This window comes from Ailuropoda melanoleuca, chromosome 16, assembly GCF_002007445.2.
Source record: "Ailuropoda melanoleuca isolate Jingjing chromosome 16, ASM200744v2, whole genome shotgun sequence".
In the NCBI taxonomy this organism is placed as follows: domain Eukaryota; kingdom Metazoa; phylum Chordata; class Mammalia; order Carnivora; family Ursidae; genus Ailuropoda; species Ailuropoda melanoleuca.
The window spans coordinates 35,109,620-35,121,165 of NC_048233.1; the positions used below are offsets into that span (position 1 = coordinate 35,109,620).

Sequence of the window (11,546 nt, forward strand, 5' to 3'; positions counted from 1 at the left end):
AGATTGGATTGACTCCATGGCCACTTTCTCAATCTCTCTCTCTCTCTGTATATATATGTAGTTAGATAGATACATACATACATAGATAGGTTATATAGAGAGATATAATATTATATATTATGTATATTATATTCAATATTATATATTTAATATTATGAGTATTTTAATTTTCCTTAAATTAATCATGTATATGAATATATATGTATATACATACCCAAATCAACATGACTTTTTTTGAACCTGACAATTCTACATTTAACTGCATATGTAAAACTAGTCATGAATATCTGAGCCAGATATTAATACATAGAGAGCATACTATATATACTATAGTATATATACACTATACTGTATATCATACACTATACACACACACAACTAGGGCATACTATATATGTGTGTGTGTGTGTATACACAGATTTTATATACATGCATGCATTCAGAGTATTTTCACATTAATTGAATTAAGGGATGCAGAATACTTTGGGCAAAAATGTATAAATCAAATATTGATAAAAATAAGTGTAACCCTAACAGTGTTTCTTTTCTTTGCAAACCACAGAACAGAGAAAGCAGCAGTGAATGATTCAGAACCATTGACCTATGGTAGGGAACTGCTGAGTCAATACTTAAAGTAGAAGGAAAAGCACTATTTCTAATTTTCAAGGATATTGTAGGCTTTATATTAGACCTCAAGTTTGCATAATTTGTCTCTAAAATATTTTTATTAGAGGTGTTTTTCCTAAGTTCATCAAAACAATTATTTTTGAAAACATCTTGACCTTCTAAGCAATTGATTAATTATTTGAGAAGTTTAACACAATGTCCTGATCTAAATTAAGGTAAAGATATTTGGGATAAGTGTGAGTATAATTTGGTGGATTCAGAACTGATTGAAGATTGTACCTAAAAAAATGCTCTCAAAAAAATCAGTTTAAGTGATTTCTAAAGCTTTTATTTTCAGTCCTGTCCTGTTTAAATTTTTCATTGTAAATAAATTACATAAATTGCATTGTGGTCAAACTTACAGATACAGTAAAGATGGAAGCTATAGACACTGCATTGAATAACAAAAACTCTAGGCTATGTCTAAGAGGATGCAGTTTGACAGAAATAAAGTGTGGGTCCTAGTCTCTAAACACACACACAGAGATGGTGAAAAATCAGCTTAAAAGTAACACATACAAAACATTTTTTAAAATAGTGGATGAATGGTAGATGTCCATTGACTCTAAATTTGCTATTAGAGCAGGAAGCTAAGGAAACCAAAGAAGGAAAAAAAAAAAACCCACATAAAATTAGAACCGAGAAGAGTAAAAAACCATGGCTATGGAGGAAATCAAAGGAAAATTTCAAAAGCATTTTAAAAACATTATGCAAATATATTTGTTTACACAAACACATTTCAAAAGCTAACATCATTGTTAAAATGCTGAAATATTAGAATTCTCAATACACTCTCTTTCACCTTAGAAACAAGATAAGGGTGTTCTGTCAGAGTTGATTGCAGCCAGAAACCATTCTAGCTAGTTTAACTAGAAAGGGCCATACGGCAGAATTATGAGATTGTTGAAAGAGTTGCTGGAGCAAGGTCTAGGCTTAGCTTCCAGGTATGTTTCCTAAACACCAGCCTACAGTTGGCCTGCCAGGAGAGCTGCTGCCACTGCTGTGATCATGAAACTAGGAAATCTGGCAGCCACTGCCCCAACTGCTGGCTCCCACAGCCACACCGTCTCAGCCCTGACCTATAGGAGCAGAATGAATGCCCTTCCTCCTGCTCTCTTTAAAACTAGGAATTATGCCACTCTATCTGGCTGAGAAAACCCACAACTTCTCTGATGCTGCTCTTGGTTTGCAGAATCAACAGACCAGAAGCACAGCCCTCCTTGCCTCACTTCCTCCCTCCAAATATCATGAGGAGACACCTGCTTGGTGTGAGCTGGATTACAGGTAGCAGCCAAACTTGAAGCAAAGCTGAGAGATGTCTTGATTTTCCAGCCTCTAGCAAGTGAGAGGTCATTCTAAAAGGAAAATGAAATGGCCATGATTGAAATTATCTAAGACATCCGCCATATTATTACCCCAGTGCTCTGGAAGTAGCACCCAATGGAATTAAACAAAAGAAAGAAAGAGGAAATCTAAAGTAGGAAGCAAAATTACCATGTTTGTAGCCAATATGGCGTATACTTAGAAAACCAAGAGAATCAGCACAAACACTATTATAAACAATTAGGTTTCAGAAAGATATTTGGTTTTAAAATTAATATATATAACCAGCGACTAATTAGAAAACACAATGAAAGAAGTCATCCTGTTTACAGGAGCAACAATAAAAATGATGTACCAGTGACATAAAGTAACAAAAATATGTAGGTTTTATGTAAAAAAGCCCTTGAAATTTCCTGCTAGAGTATATTAAAAAAAAAAAAAGGTGTAAAGACATACTTTGCTTTAAGTGGAAGATTCAGTATTAACCAATATTTTAATTTTCCCTAAATTAATCACGTATATGAATATATATGTGTGTGTTATATATATGTGTGTGTGTGTATATACATATATATCCAAATCAACATGACTTTTTTGAACCTGACAATTCTACACTTAAATACATATGCAAAATTAGTCATGAATATCTGAGCCAGATATTAAAATATATCATGAAGCCACAATGCAGAAATGCAGAAAATAGTTTCTGCATTAAGAAGAAATAGAAGTTCACTGGATTAGGGTTGAGATCTAAAACACATCTAAAATACATATAGAAATAATTTAATGTAAAATGAGGGTGATATTTCACATCAGTGGGGAAAAGATAGATTACTCAATAACTATTGAGAGAACTGGCTAGGTATTTGGGGAAAAAATGAAGTTGGATCACAACCTAATTCCTTACACCAAAATCACTTCTGGATGAAGCAAATGTAAGAAGGTGAAAAATGCGTAAAGAATATGAAGAGATTATTGATAAATATAAATGAGTAATAGATTTATCAAAGGAGGTTCAACCTTATAATTTAAGAAAAACCAATCAAAGTACAAATGTATTTATTTTTATTTTTATTTTTTTTACTTCTCAAATCTAAAGCCTGCAAGACTGTCTTTATAAACACTGTAATTTGGCTGTGCTCTCTACTTTTCTGGAAAGGTTAGCCAGCATTACCACAGCTCAGTTTTCAGTAACATCTGGGGAGCCTACCTGCTCACTTTTTAGCCAGTTTCTAGCTATAGACATCCTTTCTTGTTAAAAATGTATGAGACTTGAGATAGCAACATCTCAGCCTTCCATCCCTCACCATCTAACTACTTAGCTATACATGTAAAGAATTTGTTTTCTGAAAAGATACCTACTCATCGCCTTTGCAAGAGGTGGGTGGTTGGATATGATGGATAAGGGGAAAAATAGATTTTTGCATTATAGACATCTATCTGCCTAGAGGCATGTTTGAATTCTAACCATGTGGACATTTTCATATTTTAAGAGGTATAGCATCCAGAACAGGGCTGGTGTTAGTCATGCTCTGCCCTGGGGTGGTGAACCGGTCCTGGGATTCAGTTCAGATGTAGGTACTATCCTCTGAGACAGCTCTGTGAACCAGCTAGAACATGTTAGGAGAAATAGCCATGGCATGAGAGCATTTATAGTCACCTCAGAACAAGCACCTGAATGGGTTATATCAGTGGATAAAGAATTGGGATTGAAATTATAGCAGTGTTCACAGTAAGAATCTAGAAAAGGTGTTAAACATATTGGCTATGAGCCCAAGGGATATGACTGCATCAGGAGGACATTAAAGGAAATCACTTGAAAAAAAAAAAAGGAAATCATTTTTGATTGAGGAAAGAAGGGAATGCTAAGCAGCAGGTCTTTCATGGAGTGTTCTTTCATGGAGAGAGGTGTTCCAAACTCAGCCTGTTGTCAGGTTGCATAAGGGAAATGAAGATAGAGATCACACTCTGGGCTTCGTAGAGGCTATTGTAATCCTTACTTGTGCTCATGGTTCTTAAGAGTCCCCAGTTACTTGAAAAGACAAAAAAGGAATAGTTCTATATAAGAAAACAAACTTAAAATAGGCTGTAAAGGTACAAGTCAGCCACCTACTTTCTTAAAAACTATTCCGGGGTACTAGCTATTTAAAGCAGAACCAAAGCAAACCGTTTGTCACTCCTAAAGGCCACAAGACCACTTTTATTACCTTTTCAATTTGGCTTTGCTCTCTGCTTTTTTTCTAAAGGTTAGCCAGATTTACCACATCTCAGCTTCCAGGAAAACCTAGGGAATCAGCCCCCTCTTTGCAGCCAGCTGATGGATTCCAGGCAATTGTTATAGATAGCAAGAACAGAAGAGACCTTGCGATGAAGGTGGTAAAGCAACTTTGATCTGACCTTTCCTTTCTGCAGACCACCAAGTCCTGAAACTGAATGTTTAATACCCCTGGGAAGATTTCTGGCCTCCGTTCCAAACAATTACTGAACTAATCTAAATTACACAAACACAGACCATTTATCAAGGTCAGCCTGCAACGATTTGCATATCTAGGCAAAGTGTTCCCAGTACAGAGGGTGAACCGAGGATAAATAAAGCAGAAATGAGGTGCTGATTAATCAAAAAAAAAAAAAAAGAAAAGAAAAAAGAAAAAAAAAAGACTCATTAACTATCTAACAATGGGAGAGTTTGCAGGTCAGTTAACTGAACAGTTATTGTTTTAGTAATACAAGACAAAAAGGCATTTTTCTTCTTTTGTAATGACTGACCTAAGAGCAGGCCCCTTTGCAAGTGACATCTGACTTCAAAGGATTTTGACAAATAAGGTTGAAGTGGAGGAAAAGAGACTTAGCCAGCCTGGTGGAAGGGATGATGGAGAGAATACTTCCAACCCAAGACCAGATCCAACTCTCCCCTTCAGGCCTTATTTCTTATGGCAGTAAGCAAATTCTCTAAAAGTTAGGGGCCCCAAAGGGACTGTCCTCCCATTCCACACACTCAACTGAAAGGTTTCTATCAAAAGTGAATATCAAATAAGCCTGCCCCTTGAAGGCAAATAATGTATGATTCCACTCATATGAAGTACCTGGAGTAATGAAATTCAGAGACAGAAAGTAGAATGGTGTGGTTGCCAAGGGTTGGGGGAGGAGAAAGGAGAGGTGTTTTATGGGGACAGAGTTCAGTTCCGGCAGATGAACAACATTCTGGAGATGGATGGTGATGAGGTTGCACAACAATGTCAATGTCCTTACTGCGCTGAACTATACACTTAAAACCGGTTAAGATGGTAAATTTTGTTGTCTTACCACAACTTAAAATAAGCAAAAAAGTTAAAATCAGTAACATATTTACAGACAAGAGACTATTACAGTGATCAGCTTAAAAAATCCACAATTTGGGGGGCACTTGGGTGGCTCAGTCAGTTAAGTGTCTGCCTTCAGCTCAGGTCATGATCCCAGAGTCCTGGGATTGAGCTCCCTGCTCAGTGGGGATTCTGCTTCTCTCTCTCCCTCTGCCCCTCCTCCTGCTCCTGTTCTCTCATTCTCTCTCTCTCTCAAATAAATAAAACCTTAGAAAAGTCCCCAGTTTTGTATCTGCCATGTCAGTCTGCTCTAGAATATTATTTTTGGTCAAAGAATCTTGGCACTAGGTTTATCATCCTTGAGTGTGTTTGGCTGATGGTAAAGTCAACCAGGAAGTCAGGGCCATACCCACGGTCATGAGTTCAGAAGACTGGATAGGGTCGGGCAGGGGAGAGCAGCTCGTAGGGGTAGGGTGCTTGGCTTGGTCAATGCTGAAAACAAGAGTGATGGGGGTAAATATTAAAGTAGATGTTATAATAGGTCTTATAAAGTGGTCTAATAATAGAAGTAAGTAGGAAGACGCAGGCTTGCATTAAAAACCACACTACAGCATTGCGGAACTATGGATGACTTATTAATGCTACCTGAGATTGTAAATTATGATGAAAAGCAAATGTCTGTTGCTTTGCATATTTCTAATAAGAGAAGCATTGCACAGTTTTCACATCCTCAAAGGAAAGCCAACCAGGAGTATGTTCTTTACTGAGTAAAGGGTAGAAAAGTTGTTACCAGTTTCATAGGCAAGCAACCAACGTTGTTACACAGGCTTCCATACTCAAAAGGGCCCTGCACTTGGTTTCAGGCTGTGCTGGGTTCTCTTGAAATCGCTAATGCTTTTTGAACAATGTCTCACTTTGTGCTGGGTTCCACAAATTATGTAGCCAGCCCGACTGGCATCAGTCAGAACATCAAAGTACAGCCTAGATTAAAATATGATGGCAAAGCAAGGAGATGGATTCATTAGCCTAATTTGGACAGATAAGGAATATATTAAAAAGGACCCAGTTGATACAGACCACCCAGAGAGTGGGAACCTGGTGGAATCAAAGAAGGAACATAGATAAGGCAATGTGCGGTATTATATGAATGTGGGACTCTAAGCATGACTGTCGGTAAACTGCTAGGGATGGAGTTCTGTGGTCAGCCAGTGTCACTGCACCGTTGTGAAATTGCATATCTATATTGTTTCTACCTTTCTACTCCTGCCGTCATTGCTGCATGGAGGAGATCCTGGTTAGGAAAAGGCCAAGGTTTGTCTCCTGTTCGTGAGTGAGTTGGCTTAGGATTGCAGGGTCTCGCACACCTCCCACTTGGATGTCTTATTGCTTAGCGTAAACCCAGAAAGGACTGCATTAGACCAGTCATTAGGCTTTAGACCAGAGAGTTCAGCTAACTGGGAACTGAGAAGGGGAATGGGATTTCTGAGCTGCAGACTAGGATTTAGAGGCAGAAGGGAGAGAGTAGGACTCCCTGGGTGGAATGGCATGATACAAAGGAAGATCAATCCACCGTGTAAGAAGGACTGTTGTCTCAGCAGAGTTGTCTGAGCGGAGGTGTCTGGAGGGGATCTCGAGGGAGTTACATTCGTTCTGAATTTTGGTTCACTTTGCCGGCTCCCATATGCTCAGTGAATATTCCTGTCGGTCCTTTTTAGAGGAAAGAGCGGCACCCTGATGGCAGTCTGAGCTGAATTCATTGCCTGGAACTGTCATGTAGTAGATGGGACACCGTGAGTAGGTTACTTCACCTCTCTGAGCTCAGTTTACATTTCCTTGTTTTATAAAACAGATAAAACATACATTCATAATGTTACTGCAAAGATTAAATATGTCAAGTATAGAGCTCAAAATAGGTCCTCACTGACTGGAATCCATTTTTAATACCGTCGGTTTTATGATTATTATTCAGATAGTGAGGACTAAAGACCTGTCAAACAAGGAGCACAGATGTCTGTAGGGATTAAGGTGATTAGAAAGATAATTGCTATTTGTTTACACGGTCAACATATCATTATTTATTTATTTTTCAGATTGGTATTATTTTCTGTGTACAGATCTAGTTAATTATGCATTTTAAAACTGAAAATATATCTAAGTAGTGAGCCTTGCTACTGTTAGATTTTCTTTTATATGGCTATGCAAATAAGATGATAATTAGGACAGTGTAACTTCTCCACTAAGATTATTTGTTTCTTTTCTAGAGAAACAGAATACTTTAGAGCTAAAAGGAACCATACAGATCACCTACTAAAGTTTCCTCTTTTACAAATGAAGAAATCGAGATCTGTGAAACTGTGTCTTTTATAGTATTGGACCATGTTTCCCTAAAATTTTATCAGTTCAATGAAAATAGAATTATTTTATTTTTTCATTTGGTTATCTTTAAATAAGTTACCTGATATCATTTCGATCTAAGTCTTAGCTAGGAAACAAGACTTCTGTTATTCGTTCCCACTGCTCTCCTCTTATTATGCTCCTGAAATGATTATTTTGGACAAATGCTTGGTAGCACATTGCATTTATCAAGGGCATGCTGCTTTAGTAATGGTGTGTATCACTTGCAGTATTCTACAAATGCAGATCTAAATTAATTTACCTGCACAGCTTTTCATTCCTGCATAATAATGCCTATTCTCTGTCTGTCATTCATAAAAGAGGTGAGTGGGGTTGTCTGTCATATTCCTTCAAAAATAGAGTGTAGTAGTTCAGAATCTCTGCTCCAAAGTACACAGAAAACATGGAATACACAAAGTGCACACGGGTCTGTCTCCCTTTCTCTCTCTCTCTCTCTCTCTCTGTCTCCGTCTCTCGCTCTCTTTCCCTTTGCCCATCTGTCTCTCTGCCCATCTCTCTCTGTCCATCTCTCCCTTTGTCCATCTCTCTCTCCCTGTCCATCTCTCCCTTTGTCCATCTCTCTTTGTGTTCATCTCCCCCTCTGTACATCTCTCTCTCTCTGTCCATCTCTCTCTCTCTGTCCATCTCTCCCTTTGTCCATCTCTCTCTCTGTCCATCTCTCCCTTTGTCCATCTCTCTGTCCATCTCTCTCTTTCCATCTCTCTTCTGTCCATCTCTCTCTCTGTCCATCTCTACCTTTGTCCATCTCTGTCTCTCACTCTTTTTTCATACCATTTATCTCAGTTTATTATTATATACTTCTTTTTTTTAAATTTTTTTTAAAAGATTTTATTTATTTATTCAACGGAGATAGAGACAGCCAGCGAGAGAGGGAACACAAGCAGGGAGAGTGGGAGAGGAAGAAACAAGCTCATAGCGGAAGAGCCTGATGTGGGGCTCGATCCCATAACGCTGGGATCATGCACTGAGCTGAAGGCAGACGCTTAACCACTGTGCCACCCAGGCGCCCCTCTTTTTTCTTTTTTTTTCTTTTAATGTTTTTTTATTATATTATGTTAGTCACCATACAGTACATCCCTGGTTTCTGATGTAAAGGTCGATGATTCATTAGTTGTGTATAACACCCAGTGCACCATGCAATATGTGCCCTACTTACTACCCATCACCAGGCTATCCCATTCCCCTCCCCCCTCCCCTCTGAAGCCCTCAGTTTGCTTCTCAGAGTCCATAGTCTCTCATGCTTCATTTCCCCTCCTGATTACCCCCCCTTTCTTTATCCCTTTCTTCCCCTACCGATCTTCCTAGTTCTTATGTTCCATAGATGAGAGAAAACCATATGATAATTGTCTTTCTCTGCTTGACTTATTTCACTTAGCATTATCTCCTCCAGTGCCATCCATGTTGCAGCAAATGTTGAGAACTCGTTCTTTCTGATAGCTGAATAATATTCCATTGTATATATGGACCACAACTTCTTAATCCAGTCATCTGTTGAAGGGCATCTCGGTTCCTTCCACGATTTAGCTATTGTGGACAATGCTGCTATGAACATTGGGGTGCATATGGCCCTTCTCTTTACTACGTCTTTATCTTTGGGGTAAATACCCAGTAGTGCAATGGCTGGGTCATAGGGTAGCTCAATTTTTAACTTTTTAATAGACTNGGCTGTACCAACTTGCATTCCAACCAACAATGTAGGAGGGATCCCCTTTCTCCACATCCTCTCCAGCAATTGGTGTTTCTTGACTTGTCTATCTTTGCCATTCTAACTGGCGTAAGGTGGTATCTCAGTGTGGTTTTGATTTGAATTTCCCTGATGGCTAATGATTTTGAACATTTTTTCATGTGTCTGTTAGCCATTTGTATGTCTTCATTGGAAAAGTGTCTGTTCATATCTTCTGCCCATTTTATGATTTGTTTATTTGTTTCTCGTGTATTGAGTTTGAGAAGTTCTTTGTAGATCTTGGATACTAATCTTTTATCTGTAGTGTCATTTGCAAATATATTCTCCCATTCGTGGGCTGCCTCTTAGTGTTTTTGACTGTTTACCTTGGCTGTGCAGAAGCTCTTTATCCTGATAAAGTCCCATAAGTTCATTTTATCTTTTATTTCTCTTGCCTTTGGCGATGTGTCGTGAAAAAGGTTGCTCTGGCCGATGTCATAGAAGTTGTTGCCTATGTTCTCCTCTAGAATTTTGATGGATTCCTGTCTCACATTGAGGTCTTTCATCCATTTGGAGTTTATTTTTGTGTATGGTGTGAGAGAGTGGTCAAGTTTCATTCTTTTGCATGTAGCTGTCCAATTTTCCCAGNTTCATTTTATCTTTTGTTTCTCTTGCCTTTGGAGATGTGTCATGAAAAAGGTTGCTTTGGCCGATGTCGTAGAGGTTGCTGCCTATGTTCGCCTCTAGGATTTTGATGGATTACTGTCTCACATTGAGANTGTCTGTTCATATCTTCTGCCCATTTTATGATTTGTTTATTTGTTTCTCGTGTATTGAGTTTGAGAAGTTCTTTGTAGATCTTGGATACCAGTCCTTTATCTGTGGTGTCCTTTGCAAATATATTCTCCCATTCCGTGGGCTGTCTCTTAGTTTTTTTGACTGTTTCCTTGGCTGTGCAGAAGCTCTTTATCCTGATAAAGTCCCATAAGTTCATTTTATCTTTTATTTCTCTTGCCTTTGGAGATGTGTCGTGAAAAAGGTTGCTCTGGCCGATGTCATAGAAGTTGTTGCCTATGTTCTCCTCTAGAATTTTGATGGATTCCTGTCTCACATTGAGGTCTTTCATCCATTTGGAGTTTATTTTTGTGTATGGTGTGAGAGAGTGGTCAAGTTTCATTCTTTTGCATGTAGCTGTCCAATTTTCCCAGAGCACCATTTATTGAAGACTGTCTTTTTTCCACTGGATGTTTTTTCCTGCTTTATCAAAGATTAGTTGCCCGAAGAGCANCTCTAGAATTTTGATGGATTCCTGTCTCACATTGAGGTCTTTCATCCATTTGGAGTTTATTTTTGTGTATGGTGTGAGAGAGTGGTCAAGTTTCATTCTTTTGCATGTAGCTGTCCAATTTTCCCAGCACCATTTATTGAAGAGACTGTCTTTTTTCCACCGGATGTTTTTTCCTGCTTTATCAAAGATTAGTTGCCCAAAGAGCCGAGGGTCCATTTCTGGGTTCTCTATTCTGTTCCATTGGTCGATGTGTCTGTTTTTGTGCCAGTACCATGCTGTCTTTGTGATCACAGCTTTGTAGTACAGCTTGAAATCCGGCATTGTGATGCCCCCAGCTTTGTTTTTCCTTTTCAACGTTTCCTTGGCGATTCAGGGCCTTTTCTGGTTCCATACAAATTTAAGGACTATTTGTTCCAGTTCTTAGAAAAATGTCCTCAGTATTTTGATCGGGATAGCATTGAAAGTGTAGATTGCTCTGGGTAGTATGGACATTTTAACTATGTTAATTCTTCCAATCCATGAGCATGGAATATTTTTCCATCTTTTTGTGTCTTCCTCAATGTCTTTCAAGAGTGATTTATAGTTTCTAGAATATAGATCCTTTACAACTCTGGTTTAGTTAATTCCAAGGTAACGCATGGTTTTTGGTGCTATTGTAAATGGGATGGAGTCCCTAATTCTCTTTCTTCAGTCTCATTGTTCGTGTATAGAAATGCAACTGATATGCTGGGCATTGATTTTGTATCCTGCCACCTTACTGAATTGTTCTATAACTTCTAATAGTTTGGGAGTGGATTCCTTTGGGTTTTCCATATAGAGTATCATGTCATCTGCAAAGAGAGACAGTTTGACTTCTTCTTTGCCGATTTGGATACCTTTGATCCCTTTTTGT

General features: G+C 38.4%; 1 protein-coding gene across 8 annotated transcripts in view; it reads left to right on the forward strand.

Annotated features, from left to right (window-relative positions):
- TMEM117 (transmembrane protein 117) overlaps positions 1-11,546 on the forward strand; it is a 484,559-nt gene that overhangs the window by 429,773 nt on the left and 43,240 nt on the right. The gene's annotated exons all lie outside the window — the stretch shown is intronic.